General features: G+C 35.3%; 1 pseudogene; it reads right to left on the bottom strand.

Moving 5' to 3' along the window:
• Positions 1 to 16,751: 16,751 nt before the first annotated feature.
• On the bottom strand, positions 16,752 to 17,280 carry LOC113909675 (annotated as a pseudogene).
• Between the last annotated feature and the right edge of the window lie 4,663 nt (positions 17,281 to 21,943).

The following is a 21,943-nucleotide window of genomic DNA, read 5'->3' as shown; positions in this document are numbered from 1 at the left end:
AACTTAAACCAGGGATGACTTTGGAATTGCTTTTTAGGGATATTTAAACTCTTGACAACCTTGTCCAGAAATTGGTATGAACTAAGGTCTTTCTATGAACAATAAAATCAGATTAAGGCAAGTGGAGCCAATGGATTCTTCCCCAACTCCCAACATGAACCAATCCTGGTGAATTCAATCTACTAGAAGAATAGTGGACAACTTGTTAATGGAAAAATCCCTAATTAGACATTTTGGAAAAAAAACTCTTGTTCTAGCATTGTAGGCACAGATAAGGGGAGAAGGTCCCATTGCTGGCATGGCAAGAATTTTAAGGCCTAACATTAAACATTCATAGTTAATATAATGAATGTTTCTTAGTTAAATGTAAAGAAAGTTCCACTTTTCTTCTTTGCTGAACATTATTTTTAAAGGTGGTGATTTCATTGATAGAAAACTCTGTTAGAAGCCAAAGCAGGATGTCCTTACACCCAAGGGAAAGTGCTAACTGAAATTCAAATATCTGCAATTTAGTGTTAGCTGCTAGTCTGGCTTGCACAGTGTTTAAGAGGGAAAAGCCCTCTATTTAGAGAAATAAACCCACTTACTTAAAAAATATCACAATAAACATGTTTCAGTCTTTTAAGGGACTGTCTAAAAAAGTGTTCAACTGTTCCTTGACTTGCTTATTCTCTAAAGTAGGAAATTCTCCCTTTGAAACTGATAGTGTGCAGTTTAGTTATATGGCTCTTATTGGTGTTTTGTCACTTAAAGCTTTACGAAAGCATGGAGAGGCCACTACTGTGCAACAAGATTAGCATAGAAAATATTGATTCCTTACATGAATGAACAAAACTGGATTTATACCCTGTCTTGTTACCCTGTTGTGGGACCTGAATTAGAGGAGAGAGTCTTAGAATCATGCAGTCTTGGTTCTCTCATTCTTACCATCACCTGCTGGTTGCTATTTTCACATACTGGTAAAATAACTGGCGTGTTGCTCAAAAAGCAAGTGCAGTTGGAATTTTCATATAATAAACTTGGATATTTTATTTTAATTAATTTTTATTTTTTAACTTGGATATTTTAAAGTTAGTTATTTGGGTGGGACCCTGTATGTATACACAGGGTCTTTAATTTAGGGCAACTTAACATCAAATAGGATGATCATATAGCTTATTTAGCTGGACACTTTTGAGAATGAAAAGAGAACAATTAATAATTACACTGGGACATGTATAGACTGGGACTGTTCTGGGGAAAACTGAGATGTGTGGTCATTCCAGCTTTGAACACTTATTTTCTGGTCTTTTTCCTTTCATGGGTATTAGGGGATTTATTAAATTGTGGGAGAGAATACTCGGTGAACCTGTGTATATCAGTATTAAAACACAGCCTCAAAATTATATGACACTTCTTCCATTGAGGGGTGGGGTCTAAGACACACCCTTTGAATCTGGGTAGACTTGTCATTGCTTTGACCAATACAGAGTATGATGGAAGTGACAGTATGATTTCCATGGCTGGATCAATAGATGATGAAGCTTGTTCCCTGGGACACTCCTGTCTGGAGCCCTAAACTGGCATGTAAACAGTCTGACCACCCCAGGACTGCCATGCTGTGAGGAAGGAAAGCCATATGAAGAGGCCACATGTAGTAACTGGTCAGCAGTCCTAAACTTCAAGTCATCCCAGCTTAGATGAACATATGTAAGTGAGCCTTCAGGTTGATGTGGGGCTGCGAGACATTTTCAGTGAAAAAAAGTGCTTTTATTATAGCATGGAGACAGGACCTGTGGACAGAACGAGCTGCCCTGGGATTGTGAGGAGTAGCTAAATATATACTTTTTAGTTAGTAGGGTTTAGGTTAGTGTAAGTGTCTAAGGAATTCGTGCATGTTAAAAGCAAGGTCTCCAGGACCGTGGAGGTCTAGCTGCTATTAAGATAAGGTTGTTTACTACTGACTAGTAAAACATTAGTCATGAGACCCTTCAGATGTGTGTCAGTGGGCCATATGTTTGAAAGGTAATTGCTAACATTTATCTGGCAGGGGGGTGTTTATGGCTATCAGAGGAAAGTAACACTAACAAGAGCAAAGCTATGGTGGTAAAACATTAAAGGAAGTCCTTGAGGGAGATGTAGGAGTGTTATAATTGGTATGCTTCAAGAATCCTACCTGGAGACTGAGCTGCAGTAAAGTTTGGCCTTTGTTCCTTTTTCTCCCATCAAGATGACCCCACTTTGTAGTGTTCAGGTCTTCCCAGCTGAGGCCAGTGTTATCTTGAAGCAGAGATGAGCCATTCCTGTTTTGTCCTTTCTAAATTTCTGATGCACCAAATCCATGAGCATAATAAAATAGTTGTATTAAGTCACTAATTTTTAGGATAATTTGTTATACAGTAATAGTAATGGGAATACTGTGCTTTCTATTTTTGCATTTTTCTGTTTCAGGGTATTCCGGGACTTTCCCAGTACCCTTGGCTCTGAGCAGAGATATCTCATTTTCTACAATACACTGTTGTTCCTCTATAAGGTGGGATCTTAGGTCTTGCATCACCTTATCCATATATTAGCTGTCTTGAAGCACGCCTACTTTCTTGATACCTGCTTTGTGAATTCCAATATTTATTGACTTTCTTCTCTAAAACACAATATTATACACTGTAATATTAGCCTTATGGCTTTAGTACATGCTATTTGTACTTTTCACTGTTGTGATGTGTGTGTATTTCCCTCTCAGGTAAGTGGTAATAGAAGCTCCCTGAGGGCAGGGACATACTGTGTCATTTTATCTTGTGTAGCACAGTACCGTGATAAAGGGGAGAAAATATGTATTCTCCCTGTACTCCCTAGGACCATATTTCATTTTCAATATTTCCCTTTGATCTTGAAATGTAGTGGTGCCCTGATGTATTTGAAAGCCATTATCAAAGATAATTCTGAATCATACAGAAAAAGCAAAGAAACTATTTTAGATGTGTTGTGCAAGATGAGTTAATGAGATGCTGAGAAACAAAAGCACATAATGAATGGCTTTATTTGTGGGATAAACAAGGCTTTCTGAATGTGCCAATACAAAATCCTTTATGATTAGGTGGATTTAGATTCTTTTAAAGCTTTTGATCATGTTTTACAGGCTAATAAGGCTTCTTAGGAGAAAAGTAAAGTCTAAAATCTTTCCTATAAATTAGTTGTTGCTTTTATTTTCCCTAAATTGATGATTGTGTTCCAATAAGGAAAACTTTAAGAGAGGTTTCTTAACAATGGATAAGAGGAAATTCTCAAAAAATTAGAAAGATGTTAAAGAGATGTAGGAGAACATTTTACGGTTTATTGCCTAGGAGAGTTTTCTATGAAGATGGGGCAGTCCTGATGTAGTGTGTCACTCCTGTAAGTGTCTTGTGGGCTGACAGTGATACTATTTTTATCCCCTTTTCCCTGGGCTTTATTCAGTGTTGAAATCTGCAGAAGTTTGGGGTAGAAGTTTCCACGTTCTCCATTTCATCTCTTGGAAGCGGCACAAAGTAGCAAAGGAAGATTTGGTACTAGATTAGATAATTTAATGTGGAGGAAATAGGTGGAGCTGTAGAGATATGTTGTCAGAAGTAAAATTTTCAAATAAACAAAGACATCATTGCACAAAACTAATTATCTAAGAGCAGTCTCTTACTTAGTTGTTTTTAAGAAATAGTACAAGTCCCATTTTAAATTCTACATTGCTACAGAGTTTTGGTAAAAATGGATGGCCCTTCAATTTCTGCTTCTTAGGATTTATTCTGTCTCAAAAATTGTCTTATGTCAAGTCTTTACATCAATATGATCTCTTTGATCTTATAAAATTTTTTCACATTCAGGCCATTTTGAAGATACGATACAAGATTAGAGAATTTATAGTATTTATTTATTTATTTATTTTTATTATGTTATGTTAGTCACCATACAGTACATCATTAGTTTTTTCATTATATTTCTCTTTATTTAATTAATTTAATTTAATTAATTTATTTTTAAATTTTATTTTATTATGTTATGTTAGTCACCATACATTACATCATTAGTTTTTGATGTAGTGTTCCATGATTCATTGTTTGTGTATAACACCCAGTGCTCCATGCAATACGTGCCCTCCTTAAGTAATTAATCACTTTTCTTTTTAGCACTTTTTACTTCACCAATTCTGTGGCTCCTAGTTAACCTTAGTTTTGAGCACTAGGAGCAGTGGTTGACCCAGAAAGTTGCTTCTCTTCAGTCCCATTGCATAGGGAGATTTTGGAGATTTTTTCAGGATCTATATGCCACAACTGTTGGAGTAGGTTCCGGAACCAGTGATAAAAGTTGATGACCTCAGAATCTTATTGCAGTTAGGTGATTTATAGGACATTGCAAAGAAATCAGTCAGTGAACACACCTCAGGGCAAAATGGCAATGGATATATGGCTTAATACACAAATTTAGAGATGTGGAAATAGGTTGGCACAGTATGCCTTGTATCTCATGTATCTGATGCCTTGGTTGCACAAAGATAACCTGAATTGGATCTACTGAGTTTCTCTTTTATTAAACATCTCTTGGTTTATGAAAGAAATAGAGCTACAACAACTTATTTTTGGGGAACATATAAATCTCAGAAGTTTGCAGCTCCAAGTTTCAGAGAAAGTGTAGAATCTGGAGCACAAATATATATTCTAGTTGCTAGGGTCAGTTGTGATCATCCTTTTCTTTTTTATTGTCTTGGTAGCAGTGGGACATAGGAAAGGGCAGGTGGTAGCATCTTCCCACATTCTGAGTGAAATTTTACATTGCTCCTACGTCATGAGTTCTATTTGAAATGGGAGGTACACACTGAAGAAGGATAGAGGAAGAAGAAAAACTCAAATCTCAATTTAAGACCCCTCCTATGGGTCAGGAAACATTTGTATCAAGGAAGAAAAATAATAAAATTTACAAATGAGCTTTTTGCTTACTTTTTATAAAAAGTTATTTTTTTATGTCTACTAGACTTCTGTAATAATAAAGTTATTTTTAGTAGGGTTGATTAGACATTGGGGGACTGAAGTATAAGCAGAAGCACGAGTCATAAATTTGTTAATTATTTTCTCTGTTGTGGAATCAATTAATTTGATCTTTAATGATCATAAGGAAGCATACTTAGAAAGAAATGAAACTTGTTAAAGGAAACTGCTTTCCTGTTATCTACTCTGAACCCCAGAAACTCTCCTCACTTCCTATTTATAGAAGTAATGTGTTCTTCATAGAAAAATTTTCTGATATTAATAATACAGAAATCCTTTATACAGCTACAACCAGAGAGAACTACTATAAGTATTTTTTCTCTATTCCTAATTTTATACATTATTGATTTAATATTGAATATATATTCTGCTTTAATATAAACACTTTCTAGTTTTATTGCAAATTCTTCACGAACATGTTTAATGCTTGCATATTCTTTTGGATCCTGGTTTAATGTTTGCTACTTACCTTGAGTGGAGTCCGCCCTTCTAGGTATTAGCAAGCAATAGGATGAGCTGTCTAAACAGCAGGCAGCTGCAATCAATCCAGTCCCAAGCCAATTTACCTAGGCTACTGGAAAAATGAACTTTGCCTTTTTCTGGCTAAAAGTTCCTTTCTAATAATGATTCAGACAGGTATAATACATGCTATGAAAGGACAAAACTCCTTTCGTTTATATATGGATTATAACCAAATCAGCTATAGGAACAAGGGGTCTGCGATACCTGAGATCTTCCCAAGCACCCAGGCACAGTGAAATCCCTGATATATAAAACCCAAATTCATTCTGTTTCATTTAGAACCTTTCACTTCACTGATTCAGTGGGCCCCTCCCAGAACTTTCCCTAGGGAGGAGCTAACTAGAATATATTGTTGCACTTCTAATTAGTAACTACTTCATTTACTTTATAAGGAGGCCCTAGTGTCTGTACTAGGTGACTTACCACTATGGAGGTCTTGGGGAACTCCACCTCTATTATATTTAATAATTTAAATTTTCTGTAGTGTCCTTATCCTTCTTTCATCTAGGGATCTTTTATCTTTCATTTGATTTTCCAGCTATTAGTAGCTTCTACTCTGAATTTACTGACAACTTATTTTCTTTCTAACAATGCTTGATATAATCCCTCCTTCAGTATTGATAGCTCTGTTCAGTATCACCCAACATACTGCTCAGTGCATTCCAGGATATGAGGATACCATGGTTTCCCAACCATTCTATAATATCAATATTAAGTTTTTCTGTGTGTTTGGGATTAGTTCTTGGAATATTAGTTCCTGAAGCAAAATTACTAGATCAAAGTTTCTGAACATTTTAAGGCCCCTGTCATATATTTTCAAAGTGCTTTCCAGTATGCTAGCATATGATATACATATGAAGTAACTACTGACAGCGATGCCAAGATTGTAACTATATACTTGTTAGGAAGGATCTATCTCATATATGGATTTTTATGTATACTTATGATTACCTATCTATGAGAGATTTGAAGCTTTACGATGAAATGAGAACAATTAACTCCTACGTCAACACTCAACTGAATGATAGTACATTTACTCTGTAGTTAATTTAAGCATACATTAATTATAAAAACCATGAATACCACAAATAGCATTCTAATATCCATTTCTAGCTGTTATTCTCTGAGGAACCAGTAAACATCCTTTGTTTATTATGACAAGAGTACAGTTGTTCTTCCAGTTTGATTTCTCCCTAAAATTCCCTAAGTACCAAAATATTCTATCACATGTTCCATCTACTTACTAACTCCCTTTTATTTAGAGTTGGTCTTTTTCTTGCTTAAGGACTCATTACTATTTGCAGAAATTTCTTGTTTTTTTCTCTCTAAATACTCAAATGTTCCTTAAAGTCCTGAGTGTTTACTGATGTATTGATATGAAGAGTTGATTTTGCTCTTATGTTTTTGGTTGCATGTTTTACTTATTCCTTGGGAATTGCTTTTTCCTGCTCTCTCTTCTAGTCTCTCTAGAGCTGAGACTGCCTCCTGTCAGATGTTCTCCTCTGGATATCTAAAGAGCTAATTTCCTCATTTCTTTCAAACAAGAGTTCCTTTTTAATAAAGCTTACTCTGATCACCTTATTTAAAATTGTAACCTGCTCCCTACTCTGACCCTAGTCTTTGTCTTTACCCTCCCCTATTTTTCTTCCATAGTAAAATCATCTTCTAATATACCAGATAACTTATTTATTTTTTAATATTTATTATCTATTTTCTTTCACCTCTCACATAAGCATCATAAGGGCAGTAATGTTTGTTTGGCATGTAGGAGGTCTTCAAACACTTGAATTAATTTATTTGTTCAATAACATCCTGGTGCATACCATGAGTTACACAGTGCTCTTTCCCTATTTTCATGTGCTGCATTTTCTGCTGTGTTATATATAGTTAGTTATAGTTTATGAAAGGTCATTTTAAACTCTTTTAATAGCCACGTTGTAGGGTTATTATGAGTATTTTGTGAGTTGTTAGATGTAATGTACCTAGAAAGATCCTGGCATGTATTAAGTGATCGATAATGTTACTTTTTAAAATTTAAATTTAAATATTTATTTATTTAAATTTCATTTTAATTCCAGTGTAGTTAACACACAGTGTTACATTAGTTTCAGGTGTATAATACAGTGATTCAATAATTCCATACATCACCCAGTGCTTATCATCACAAGTACACTCCTTAATTACCATCGTCTAACTCATCCCCCCACCCACCTTCCCTCTGGTAAAATCAGTTTGTTCTCTATAGTTGGGAGTCTGTTTTGAGTCTGTTTCTTTGTTTTCCTCTCTCTTTTTTTCCTTTGCTCATTTGTTTTGTTTCGTAAGTTCCACATATAAGTGAAATATATGGTATTTATCAGTTTGCAATGCTTTTCTATTTGATCTGCATATCTTTTTCCCTCCTCATCCAGCAAACTCCTACTTGCCCTTCATGATGACTCAGCTTATGTAAGTGCTACCTTCCTTGGAAGGTCCAATCTGAGTGCTTCCTGTCCCCTTCTCAGGCAGGACAACATGGCCTTTCTCTGTGTCCTCATACCAACCAGTATATATGACTATCATCACATTTATTTTTTTTCATCTGTTTATTTTTTCTTTGAGCTCCTTAATGGCAGGATCATTTTGTTCTTTGATTATTCAGAACCTCACATCTCTGGAACAAAATAGATGTCTTTGTGCTTTTCCTTTTAGAGGTCCTTGATAAAAATTATTGTATTTAAAAAAATATTCTAGGAGTGAAAAACACATTTGTTTTTTTTTGGGGGGTAGATATTTAAATTCAATTTGCTTGGAAGTGTTAGAAATAATTCTGAAATCTTAAAAAATGGTAAGCACTACAAAATGAACTTTTGGCCAAAGTACATATTTTTTACAAATATCAAAGTACTAACACCAAGAAATTAATACACATTTTTTGTATGCCAATAAGCACTGTGTTATGTGTGTTTTTTTAACATATTCTCATTTTGGTTCCTACAACAGCCCTCTCAATATAGTTTTCTTAAATCCATAGGCATAGAAAGTGGGTTAAAAATAATATCCCTCTTTACCTCATTGGAAACCAATAATCAGCTTCTTAGACTTATCTGTTCCTCTTCTGTGTCTCCATTCTCAGTGAATGGCACCTCCTTTCATCAGGATGTTTCAATCAGGACCAGGGTGCCATTTATGACTGACTGTCTTTGTCCTCCCCACTTTAAGCCTGTCACTAGATCCTATAGATAGAACTTCCCCACAATCTCTGGAAACCATCCACTTTTCTGTATTAATGCAGCCACTTCCCTAGTCCAGGCTGTCTTTATTGCTTACCTGGGTTCCTGCCACGGTTTCCTAACGGGTCTCTCTGCTTCCGGCCTATCTGCAATTCAATTTATTTTCCACCATCCTTGCAACAACAGGAAACTTTCTAATATCCAAGTATGATTATGTAACTCTTCCTCTAAAAATATTTCCATGACTCCCTTATGCTCCCAGGATAAAACACAAATTTATTTATTTCTTATCTGGATTCTTGTTTTCTCCTTGTTCACGAATCACTGCTCTATAGTTCACGTGATATTCCAGGCCAGTGGATGGGATGTTCTGTTCTCCAAAGCTCTCTTCTTTCTAGGACGTTGTGTATGTTCTTCTGTCTCCATGCAACATTTTGTTTGTCTGCCTTCTTCTTGGTACTTCATCTTCCTGATACTTGCTCATCCTATTAGGTCTTAATCTAGAGATTCGAACTTTTCTAAGAACATTTTCTTAATCAATGCTCATTTTGCCCCCAACAACACTAGCTTCATCCAAGTGAGATGTGCCTCTTGTGTGCTTCTATGGCATCTGGCATTTCACCCATCATAACATTTACCACAGTAAATCACTGTGCCTGTTTATTTCTCAGTGTCTCAAGGACTGGGCCAATGTCTTACATATCTCTATATTCTAATCATTTAATGCTATATTTGGTACACCTTAGGAAACATGCCCATGAAGTTTTGCCAGATGAAGGATCAAGCCTTAAAACAAGAGAAAATGTTCTCAACATTTTGTGTGATTATAACTAAGACAAAATTCAAATCTTAATGTTAAATATTTTCATAAAAATAACAATGTTTGTTTTATTTTTCTTCAAAAGGAATTATTTATTGACTTTGGATTGCTCCCATGGACTTAATCATTGGGCATTTCAGGGACCAGTACTTGAGGGTGATATATCAAAGAACATATGAGGAAGAATATTAGCCTTAATTATATAGTCTGAGTCATTTTCTTAGGTTGAGGTAGATAGGAAAATTTCTATGGGATTATTATAAGCTGAGAGCTAGAAAGGATATCTGAAACATGTATGGAACACAATGACTCCAGGACTCAGATTTACTTAGAAACTTGAGAAGAATAGAATTAGCTACAAAGTAGTTATAAGTTTGACAGTCATAAATCATAAGAGGAACAAGGGGAAGGAGGAAGGAAAAGGGATGCTGGGATAGCCTTCAGCTGGAGAAAGGGAGAAATTATTTTTGGGAGAAAGACTAAGACATTAGATGTCAGGGTACAAAGATGGGAAAGGGTAAAGAAAACACAAGCACTCTTAACCTCTTCTAGAGAGAGGGTTATGTTAGCTATTCCTAGCTAAAACAAATGATAGGAGATGAGATCTCAGAGACAAAATTCAACGGACAGACCCATAGTTTGCTCACATTGTGAAACAATTCAGGAATGCCTTCTTAAAGTTGCAGACAGGGAGTCAATATCAAGAGCTTTTGGGGAGTCTTCCCTCGATGACTGGAAAGGCTACACTAGTGATTACAGAAAATTTGGACAAGCTTGAGGTAGCTAAGTTGGAAATTTCCCTGCTAATCACCCTGGACATTATTAAATGAATTTCAAGATGACCACAGTTAGTATAAGTAGGAAAACACATACTTGGTAAGTCCCTTGGTTAGAAGTTTATAAGATTTAACTCTATGAGAATGTACATTGATTAAGAGGCACATTAAAAATGAGGCCAATAGGACCAGTACAGACAAATGAAGTCCAGGATTACAAGTTGGACTGATGGAAGGCTATTTCCTCTGTGGAATAACATTTAACCCTGTCCAGGGAGTTGAAGGAGGGCAGAATTTATTTGAACAATAGATGTTTGTAGCAGACCTTGGACTTAATGACTTCGTATCTCTCACTGTGGATGACTCTATAAGACAGAATCTAGAATTACAAAAACCAATTTGAAGCAAAAAAAAAAAAAAAAAAGAGAGAGACATATTGAACCAGTAAAGAGAAGTATTGTTAATACTTTGTGTGTAGAAGGGGAACTTACATAATCCAAGGATCATGTCGAAATGATCAAAATTCACTTGGCTCTGCTTAAAAGGACTAGGGTAACTCTAGTGGGATGTGGAAGGCTGGAAATGTGTTCCATTATTATGAGTAACAAGGTAGCAGAAAGAAGAATTTCTGCTGCTAATGAATTGGTGCAAGTTATAACAGGTTGGGGAATTCTAAAACTGAAGTAATTAAAAACTTTGGGGACAAAAGCATGTCAGATGGCAGTCATAACAAGTGTTATGAAGTCACAAGATTCTAGAACATAAAACTCTGAAATGATTGTCCAGTGGAAACAAATGTGGCGACCAAGGATAAAGTCCTGCTTGGGGTAAAGTTTAATATGCTCAAGGAATTCTAGACTGGGAAATAATAACACCTGCCTCTTTGATATAGGAATCTTTCCAGGGATGCAAGACACAGTGAAGAACAAGTGCTTGGTACTGTGGGAAATACAAGATCATGACATTTGCTTGGAGGAAAATGGAATAAGAGTGGAGACTGCTGGTGTGCCTTATAAATTATAACTTATAAATATAAATTATAAATGATAAATAAGTATAGATATAAATGTAAATATAAATTATAACTTATACATTAAATTTTCCATATTGGAGCAGACACTGAAGGATAAAAGGGAGCCTTGTGATAAGGCTAAGAGGTGAACCTAGAAGTGCTGTTATTGCAAATTTCTACAAATCCCTTAAATAAAATACAGAAAACAAATTATGAATAAATATCATCCTGATTTTCCAAAAGATCAACAGTAGACTGTGGGTTCTACGGATTGGTGGGATTAACATGGATTAATATAATAATAAAATAGATAATTGGTTTGAGCAATTAGAAGGAAGTGATGATTAGTCATGAGTTTTCTAGAAACAATTTATTTTAAAGTTTGTTCATTTGTTTATTCATTAATTCTCAATCAATGGTTGACTAGGATTGGTTGAATATCAGATTGTATGCCAGGCATTGGTATCAATGCTATTAGAAGAGTAGAGCCCAAGACAGACAAGTGGGAAGAAACAAAAATAGGTAAAGTAATGAGTCAAAAAGATAATCACAGATGATGGCAGGTGTTATAAAGAAAATAAGCTGAGTGGAGAGTAAGACCTCGTGGTGAAGGCATTAAGATAGGGCAGTTAGGTAAGGGCTTTCTGAAGAGATAAATTTGAAATGAGTCTGGGAGAATAAGAGAGTCAGCTGTGCAAAGACCAATGGAAGAGGGAAAAGCATTTTCAAGACTCAAATGAAAGAATGAGTTTGAATAATTGAGGAACATAAAACAGATTGATGTATCTGAAGTACAGTGAGAGAAGGAGTGAGAGAAGAGTCAAGTAAACTTGGAGAGGAAGAAAGGAATTAAGGCACATAGTGCCTTGTGGGTCAAGATGGGGAATTCAAAATTTATTCTAGGAGCAGTGGGAAGTTATGAACATTTCAAGTAAGGGTGTGATCTGAAATGATTTATGTTTTAAGTGAATACTTTGTGGAGAATAATTTCCGAGACGGCTGGGGAAAGAATGGAGGTAGGGAAACCAGATAGGAGGTCATCATAGAGGCTTAGGCAAGAAGTGATGGTGGTTTAGGCTAAGATCATGACAGTGGACAGGAAGTGATGGCTTAAACATATATATTGGAGATGGAACAAAGAAGTTGAACTGATTGATTTGGTACAGGAAATGAATGAAATCAAGGGCAGCTCTTAGGTTTTGGCCTGAGGAAGAGTGAATAATGATTTCCTGTGATAGGGGAGGAATAGGTTTATTGGAAGGAGGAGGCAGGAGTGGACTCAAAAGTTGGTAATATAAAAAAAAAAGAGTTGGGCAATGTAAGTTAGAGGAGTCTATTAGACATCTAAGTAGGGTGGACAGTTGTCTCTAGGAATCTGAAACTCAGTGGAAAGTTCTAGAAAGAACTAAAGGGGCATATTTGGGAGCTGGGAGCATATAGGATGTATTTAAGGGCATGGGACTCAACAAGAGCACCAGTGAGTGTAGAAAATGTAGACAAGAAAGCCCAGGATGAAATCCAGTTTTTGGAGGTTGTGTGAGAAGGACACTGAAAAGGCATGGCTGAGAAGGAGGAGGCAAATCAGGAAAGGTGGAAGCATGAAAACTAAGAGAGAGGTGTTTCTAAAGAATGTGTGACCAGATGTCAAGTGCTGCTAAGATGAGTAAGAAGACAGGGAAAAATAATTCTACTATCACTTCCATTTAGTCTGTGGACCTCTTGCTATTCAAGGACTCTTCCTGCAATGATCTCTTTATTTTGAATTGTGAATTTCTGTTTCTTGTCAGAAGCATGAGCCTTAATATCACTTATCTAAAAAAATTCCTTGAATACTTGTTCTTCTCAACTACTTCCCTTTATCATTGATACTCTTCATGGAATATTTTGTTAGAATTACACAACTGGTCCTTCAACCCCTTCTATTGAAATGGCTTTTTTTTTTTTAAGATTTTATTTATTTATTTGAGAGAGAGAGAATGAGAAAGAGAGCACATGAGAGGGGGGAGGGTCAGAGGGAGAAGCAGACTCCCCGCTGAGCAGGGAGCCCGATGCGGGACTCGATCCCGGGACTCCAGGATCATGACCTGAGCCGAAGGCAGTCGATTAACCAATTGAGCCACCCAGGCGCCCTGAAATGGCTTTTATTGTGTGGCCTCAAATGACTTCCACTTTGCAATATCGAATAAAGAATTCTCTGTCTTCATTTGAAATGAAAGTCCTAGCAACACGTAACATACTTTAATGGAACGTTTATATTTGTTTACTTAAAACCATGTCCTCTAAGTTTTCCTCCTACCTCCTTGGTTTCTACTCTTTATATCTTCTGCTGGATTCTCTTCTTCCTGGTTTCTATATTTGGAGTGCTGAAAGGCCAGACCTTGGCCCCTTGGCTTAAAATACCACCTATAATGCTACCTAAATATGTGTCTTTAGCATCAGCCCTTTCACTGAGGCTTATAATTAATTCTCCATGACACTTAAACCTAGATTTCCAACTGTTATCTCAAAATTATTCTGTCTAGGACAGAACTTTTGATTTCCTGTCCTTCCAAATCTGCATGAAATATATTCTTCTCCAGTTTTCCCCATTTAAGTTAAAATCTCTATTTCCTTCATCTATTTGATTAAGCCTAAATTTTTAGAATTATTTTCATCAATAAGTTGTGTTGTCTTTTCTACAAAATATTTTCTGATTTCGTCATTTAAAAACTTATTCCTTTTTTAATGCTCTCTCATGTGCCTATACCATAAGATAAAACCCTCCTGGGTTTTTTTCTTCTTCGTTTCTGTTCTTGTCTCCTTATTCTCCATTTCTTATGGAGTAGCAATATTGGTCTTCTAAAAAGGAGATTCAGATCACATAACTCTCTGTTACTGTGTTGTTGTCTTTTTTTTTTTTTAAATCACTAGCATTTCTTTTTAGTTCTTTCTTAGGATTTTCATCTTTCTGCTTACATTGCTCTTCTGTTCTTGCATGCTGTTTACTTTATCCATTATAGCCCTTAGCATATTAATAATATTTGTTTTAAATTCCTAGTCTAATAATTCCAACATCCTTGCCATGTCTGGTTCTCATGCTTTCTCTGTCTCTTCAAATTGTGCTTTTTGGTATGTCTTCTTTTTTTTTTTTACCCTCAAGAATAATTGACATACAGTATTGTACTAGTTTCAGATATAAAACATGACAATTTGATATTTATATGTATTACAAAATGATCACCACAATAAATCTGCTTACCATCTGAAATCATACAAAATCGTTATGTTATTGACTTTGTTTCTTATGCTGTATATTACATCCCCATGTCTTATTATTTTATAACTAAAAGATTATATCTCTTAATCTCCTTCACTTATTTTGTCCATTCCTCCACCACCCTCCCCTTTGGCAATCATCAGTTTGTTCTTTTTATCTCTGAGTCTGTTTCTCTTCTGTTTTGTTTGCTCTTTTGTTTTGTTGTTTAGATTCCATAAATAAGTGGAATCATATGGTATTTGCTTTCTTGTCTGATTTATTTCACAAGCATAATACCTTCTAGGTCCATCTATGTTGTTATATATGATAAGATTTCATTCTTTTTTGTAGCTAATATTCCATTGCGTGTGTATATATCTTCTTTATCCATTCATCTATTGATGGACATGTAAGTTGCTTTCATATTTTGGCTGTAGTAAATAATGCTGTGATGGACACAGGGTGCACATCTTTTTCAATAAGCATTTTCATTTTCTTCAGATAAATACCCAGAAGTGGAATTGCTGGATGGTATGGTAGTCCTATTTTTAATTATTTGGAGAGCCTCCATAATTTTCCATTGGGTGCAATGGAAACAATTTACATTCCCAGCAACAGTGCACAAGGGTCCTATTTTCTCCATATCCTTGCCAACACTTGTTATTTCTTGTCTTTTTGATACTAGCCATTCTGACTCATGTGAGGTAATATCTCATTCTGGTTTTTATTTGCATTTCCCTAATGGTTAGTGATGTTGAATATCTTTTCATGTGACTGTTGGCTATCTGTATGTCTTTGGAAAAATGTCTGTTCAGGTCTTCTGTCCACTTTGTATTTCAACTGCTTTCTTGATATTGAGTTGTATAAATTGTTTATAAAATTTGTATGTTAACTCCTTATTGGAAATATTATTTGCAAATATCTTCTCCCATTCATTTGGGTGCCTTTTGGTATTATTGATGGTTTCTTTTGCTATGGAAAACCTTTTTATTTTGTTGTAATGCCATTTGTTTATTTTTGTTTTTGTTGTGCTTGCCAGAGGAGACAGATCCCAAACAACTGCCAAACCAATGTTGAAGAACCTACCACCTATGTTTTCTTCTAGGAGTTTTGTAGTTTCAGGTCTTACATTTGTCTTTTATCCATTTTGAGTTATTTTTTGTATATGGTATAAGAAAGTGGTCCAGTTTCATTCTTTTGCATGTAGCTGTCTAGTTTTCCCAGCACCATTTATTGTAGAAACTGTCTTTTCCCCATTGTATATTCTTGTCTTCCTTGTTGTAGATTAATTGATCATAAACGTGTGGGTTTATTTCTGGGTTCTTTATTCTGTTCTATTGATCTATGTGTCTCTTTTTGTGCCAGTACCATATTGTTTTGATTAGTATAGCTTTGTAGTATAGTTTTAAATCTGGGAGCATGATGCCTCCAACTTTGTTCTTTTTTCTCAAGATTAATTTGGCTGTTTGGGATCTTCTGTGGTTCCATACAAATTTTAGGATTCAATGTTCTAGTTCTAGTTCCAAAATGCCATTGGTATTTTGATAGGGATTGCATTGAATCTCTAGATTGCTTTAGGTAATATTTTTAGCAAAATCAATTTTCCAATCCATGACCATGGACTATGTTTCCATTTGTTTGTATTATCTTCAATTTCTTTCATAAGTGTTTTATAGTTTTCAGATTACAGGTCTTTCACCTCCTTGGGTAAGTTTGTTTCTAGGTATTTTATTCTTTTTGGTGCAATTGTAAATGGAATTCTTTTCTTTTTTTTTTTTTTTTGAAGACTTTTTTTATTTATTTGACAGAAAGAGACAGCAAGAGAGGGAACACAGGCAGGGGGAGTGGGAGAGGGAGAAGCAGGTTTCCTGTTGAGCAGGGAGCCCGATGCCTTTAATGGTATATGATCCCTTTAATGTATTGTTGAATTCAGTTTGCTAAATTTTGTTGAGGATTTTTTGCATCTATGTTTGTCAAGGGTATTAGCCTGTAATTTTCTTTTTTGTAGTGTCTTTGTTTGGTTTTGGTATCAGAATAATGCTGGCCTCATAGAGTGAGTTTGGGAACATCCTTTGCTCTTAAATTTTTTGGAATAGTTTGAGAGGATAGGGATTAACTCTTCTTTAAATGTTTGGTAGAATTCACCTGTGAAGCTGTCTGATCCTGAACTTTTTGTTTTTGGGAGCTTTTTTTTTTTTTTTTGGTGAAAAAAATTTAATTTAGATTTAGCCAGCTGGACTCAGTTTAGATGATTCCAATTTTGTTGGCAACATCCAAAGCATCATAGTCAGGAGCCAGTCGAACATATGTCTTCTTCTCTCCATCAGGCCTGATCAAGGTGTTGACCTTGGCCACATCAATGTTGTAGAGCTTCTTCACAGCCTGTTTGATCTGGTGCTTATTGGCCTTGACATCCACAATGAACACAAGTGTGTTGTCGTCTTCTATTTTCTTCATGACTGACTCAGTGGTCAGGGGGAACTTGATGATGGCATAGTGATGAAGCTTGTTTCTCCTGGGGGCGCTCTTTCGAGGATATTTCGGCTGCCTCCGCAGACGCAGTGTCTTGGGTCATCGGAATGTAGGTGACGTGTGGATTTTCTTTTTTTTGTGACTGTGGACGCCTTTCAGCACCGCTTTCTTGGCCTTCAAAGCCTTTGCTTTGGCTTCGGCTTTGGGAGGGGCAGGGGCTTCCTTCTTAGCCTTCGGCGCCATCTTCCTGTTTCTGGGAGCTTTTTGATGACTGATTCCATTTCACTACTAGTAATTGGTCTTTTCAGATTTTCTTTTCTTTCTTCCTTTTTTAAAAAATATTTTATTTATTTATTTGAGAGAGAGAGATGGAGTGAGAACAAGCTGTGGGGAGTGGCAGTGGGAGAGAGAGAAGCAGACTCCCTGCTGAGCAGGAAACCCAACACAGGGCTGGATCCCAGGATCTGGAACTGAGACACCCAGGCACCCCTGGTCTTTTCAGGTTTTCTATTTCTTCCTAATTCAGTCTTGGTAGGTTGTATGTGGCTAGGAACTTATCCATTTCTTTTAGGTAGTCCAATCTGTAAATTGTACATTTACAATCTTTTGTATTTCTGTGGTTGTATCTTCTCTTTCATTTTTGATATTATTTATTTGAGCCCTCTCTCTATTTTTTTCTTGATGAGTCTAGCTATAGGTTTATCGATTTGTTTATTTTTTCAAGAACCAGATCTTACATTCATTGATCTTTTTATTATTTTTAAAAAAAATTTTTAGTCTCTATTTCATTAACTTTCACTCTGATCTTTATTATTTCCTTCCTTTTACTAACTTAGGGCTTTGTTATTTTCAGTTCCTTTAGGTGTAAAATTAAATTGTTTATTTGCTTCTGCTTGCTTTTTGAAGTGGGACTCTATCACTATAAACTTAACTCTTAGGACTGCTTTTGCTGCATCCCATAGATTTTGGAATGTTGTGTTTTTATTTTCATTTGTCTCCAAGAAGATTTCTTCATTTGCTTGTTGGTTATTTATTAGTATGTTGTTTAGTCTCCACACATTTTTTTTCCAGTTTTATTCTTTTAATTGATTTCTAGTTTCATACAATTGTAGTTGGAAAAACTTGATATGATTTTAGTCTCATCTGGAGACATTTTTGATTGTCATGGTGGGTGGAAGGTTGTTACTGCCATCTAGTGGATAGAAATCCAAGATGCAATTAAACATCCTACAAATCACAAGAGGGCCCCCCAATACAAAGAATGATCTGGACCAAAATGTTAATAGTGCCAAGGTTGAGAAACCCCTCTATAGACAGTATTTCTTAAACTTTAGTGCATCAGAATCACCTGGAAAGCTTGTTAAAACCTATTCCCATGTTGGGTCCCCCAGATTTCTGATTTGGCAGGTTTGGAACGGGGCCTGAGAATTTAAGTACAGATAATGCTAATGCTGCTTGTCTGGAGACCACATTTTAATAGCCACTGCTCTAGGCCAATATTTTAAGAGAAATAAAAAAATCCTGAATTAAACAAACAAAAACAAACACAATGAAGATTGGCATAAAGTCTGTTGTCCTTATATTTGTTTGGTTTGTTTTCCTCTTTATTTAATTATGTAACTAATTTGTGAAGGTCATCAGAGTATATATTTCCATGAATTTTAGCACATTTTATTAATTCCTGTAACCACCAACATTTTCATGATACAGAACCACTCCTTCACTCTAAAAAAATTTTCTTGGGCTATCCCTTTGTAGTCATATCTTTCTTTTACCTCTAATCTCTGGAAAACAACTGATATGTTCATGGTCATTATTTCTTTTTCTTTCTGAGAATGTCATGTTTATGGAAGCATATAGAGTATAACCTTTGAGACAGTTTATTTCACTTAGCCTACTATCTTTGAGACTCAGTCAAGTTATTGAGTGCCTCAGTAGTTCTTTTTTTTTTAATATTTTATTTATTTATTTGAGAGAGAGAGATAGCAAGAGATAGAGCACAAGCCAGGGAGAGAGGGAGAAGCAGGCTCCCTGCTGAGCACAGAGCCCAACGCTGGGCTGGATCCCAGGACCCTGGGATTATGACCTGAGCTGAAGGCAGATGCTTAACCCAGGTGCCACCTCAAGTAGTTCTTTTTTTATTATAGGGTAGTATTCCATTATGTAGATATTCCATAGTGGTTTTTGTTGTTGTTTGTTTGTTTGTTTTAATCTACTTACCTGTTGATGGACATTTGGATTGATTCCAGATTTTGGTGATTATGAATAGAGTTGCTATACACGTTTTAGTGGCATATGTTTCTGTGTGAACGTAAATTTTCATTTCTCTAAAGTAAAGGCCCAGGAGCAGTAATATTGGTCATATGGGTAAATGATTGATTAACTACAAGAAACTGCAAAATTATTTTCCAGAGTGACTTTGCCACTTAACATTCCCACTAGCAATGCATGAGAATTCCCATTGCTCTGCATCCTTGTCAGCATTTGGTATAGTCAATAATTTTTATTTTAGCCATTCTAATAGGTATGTAGTAGCATCTCAGAATGGTTTCAGTTTGCATTTCGCTAATGGCTAGTGATGGTGAACATCTTTTCATGTGCTTATTTGCCATCTATTGTAACTTTTTGGTAAAGTATTTGTTCAGGTCTTCTATCCATTTAAAAAATTGGGTTATTTGTTCTCTTACTGTTGGGTTTTGAGAGTTCTTTATGTATTCTGGATAGAAACCCTTTGTTAAATATGTGATTTGCAAGTGAATTCTTCAGTCTGTTGCTTGTCTTTTCAATACTTTAATTATGTCTTTACAAAAGCTTTAATTTTTTCTCTTTATGGATTTGTATTTTTGGTGTGATATCTAAGAACTTGCTAGTTGTTTTCTATTTATATTATCTTTTTCTTTTTTTCTTCTTTTGCTGCCTCCTTGTGAATTACTTGAACATTTTTTGTTTCCTTTTTATCTTCATTTTTGACTTGTTATACCTTTATTTCTAATTTTTAAGGGGGTACCCTAGGGTTTATAATATACACTGTTGATTTATCATACCTATAATTTATCATAGAATGTTATACCACTTTGTGTATAGTGTAAAAATCTTAGGACTGTGTACTTCCCATTCTGCAACACTGTCCTATGTGCTATAGTTGTCATACATTTTAGTTTTACATATGCTTATATATGTTATAAACTCCAAATATATTATCTAAAGCAAACATAGTAACTATTATTCTTTAAAGTGGTTAAAAATAAGAAAAAGTCTTCTTAATTTTCTTTCCTTTTTTACTAGTTTGGGAACTCTTCATTTATTTTGTAATCTCAAGTTCCTGTTTGCTATTATCGTTTTTCTGCAAGAATTTTCTTTAACATTTCTTACTGTGCAGGGTCTGCTGGTCAAGATTTTTCTCAGCTTTTACTGGTCTGAAGAAGTCTTTAATTTACCTTTACTTTTGAAAGATATTTTGGCTGGGTATAGAATTCTGTGTTGACAGGTTTTCTTTCAGTACTTCAAGATATCACTTATTGTCTTCTGGCTTGCATTGTTTCTAATGAGAAGTCAGCAGTTATGCTTAGCTTAGTTCTTCTTTATGCATGTGTTTTTTTTTCCTTGGGATGTTTTTAGTGTGTTCTCTTTATATTTCTTTCCAGCAGTTTGACTATGCTATATGTAGGTGTTTAAAATTTGTGTATGTCCTGTTTTGAGTTCTTCTTAGATCTGTGGTTTGATATCTTTCATTATTTTATAACCTTCTCACCTATTACCTAATTTCTAAAAGTTTTTCTATTCTGTTCTCTTTCTCTTTCTCTTTTAGGGTTCCATTTACAAGTATTTTAATCTCTTAGATATTTACCCCATAGCTCAATGATGATGGTCTGTTTTTGTTGCTGTTGTTATCCCTCCCCTCCCAACCCCGTATTTCAGTTTGAGTGCTTTCTATTGATTTGTCTTCAAATTATGGATTTTCTTCCACAACATTATTGAGCCTGCTGACAGGGCTTTTGAAGGGATTATTTTTGATACCGTTTTTTTTTCTTATTTCTAGCATTTTTATTTGATTCTTTCTTATATTTCTATCCCTACCCTAAAAGTTCACATTTATTGAATGCAGGTTGTTCATGGTTTTTTTTTTTCCACTAGATCCTTTCACATGTTAATTATAGCTATTTAAAATTCTCTGTCTAATAGTTTCAACATCTGTCATTTCTAAGTCTGATTCTGTTGATTGTTTTTTTTTGGTCTCATAATATTTGATTGAATGCTGGACATCCTATAGAACAAAAGAGACTGAAGTTATAATATTTATGTCTGAAAATGAGCTTGCTTCTTCTCAGGCAGCATAGGTGAAGACTGAATCAAACTATTTAGGAGTTGAGCTGAAATTGGGTTTTATTGTTGCTATGATTACCTTCAATACACCATAGGCTTTGAATTCCCCTAATAATGCCTTGTACCTAAAGTAGGGAATGGGATTGAGCCTGTGGGGTGAGGTTTTTCTCAGCACTCCTGCCCCTCCTTCAAGCTCTGCCTTGTATATATGGCAGAACTTAGTTAAGAGAAAATGTCACCTTTACCTAGTGCAGTGTTTTCAAACTTTTTAAAAAATTTCATCTTCTAAGGAGTCTTTTAAGATACGTTTTTTCTTTTTCCATCTCCTTATGAAATTTTAATACCAGAGATATGTGTCTGTTTATACATTGTGGCCCTTTTAGAAGGTCAGTGATTTATTATTTTAGATGTTTGTTTGTTTACTTTCAAATAATGTATTTTTGCCCCTTTGGGGAATATATTTACTTTGTTGAGAGTGTATGGCTCAGTGGTATGTGACCTTTAATGCTATTAGTTTAAGATCATAGCTTTAGGACTCTTTCTTATTCCTTCCCCCAACAGAATGTTTTTCTTCTATTATTTC

This window comes from Zalophus californianus, chromosome 6 (assembly GCF_009762305.2).
Source record: "Zalophus californianus isolate mZalCal1 chromosome 6, mZalCal1.pri.v2, whole genome shotgun sequence".
In the NCBI taxonomy this organism is placed as follows: Eukaryota; Metazoa; Chordata; class Mammalia; order Carnivora; family Otariidae; genus Zalophus; species Zalophus californianus.
The sequence above is the reverse complement of the archived record's forward strand: the minus strand, read 5'-3'. Positions and strand labels throughout refer to the sequence as shown.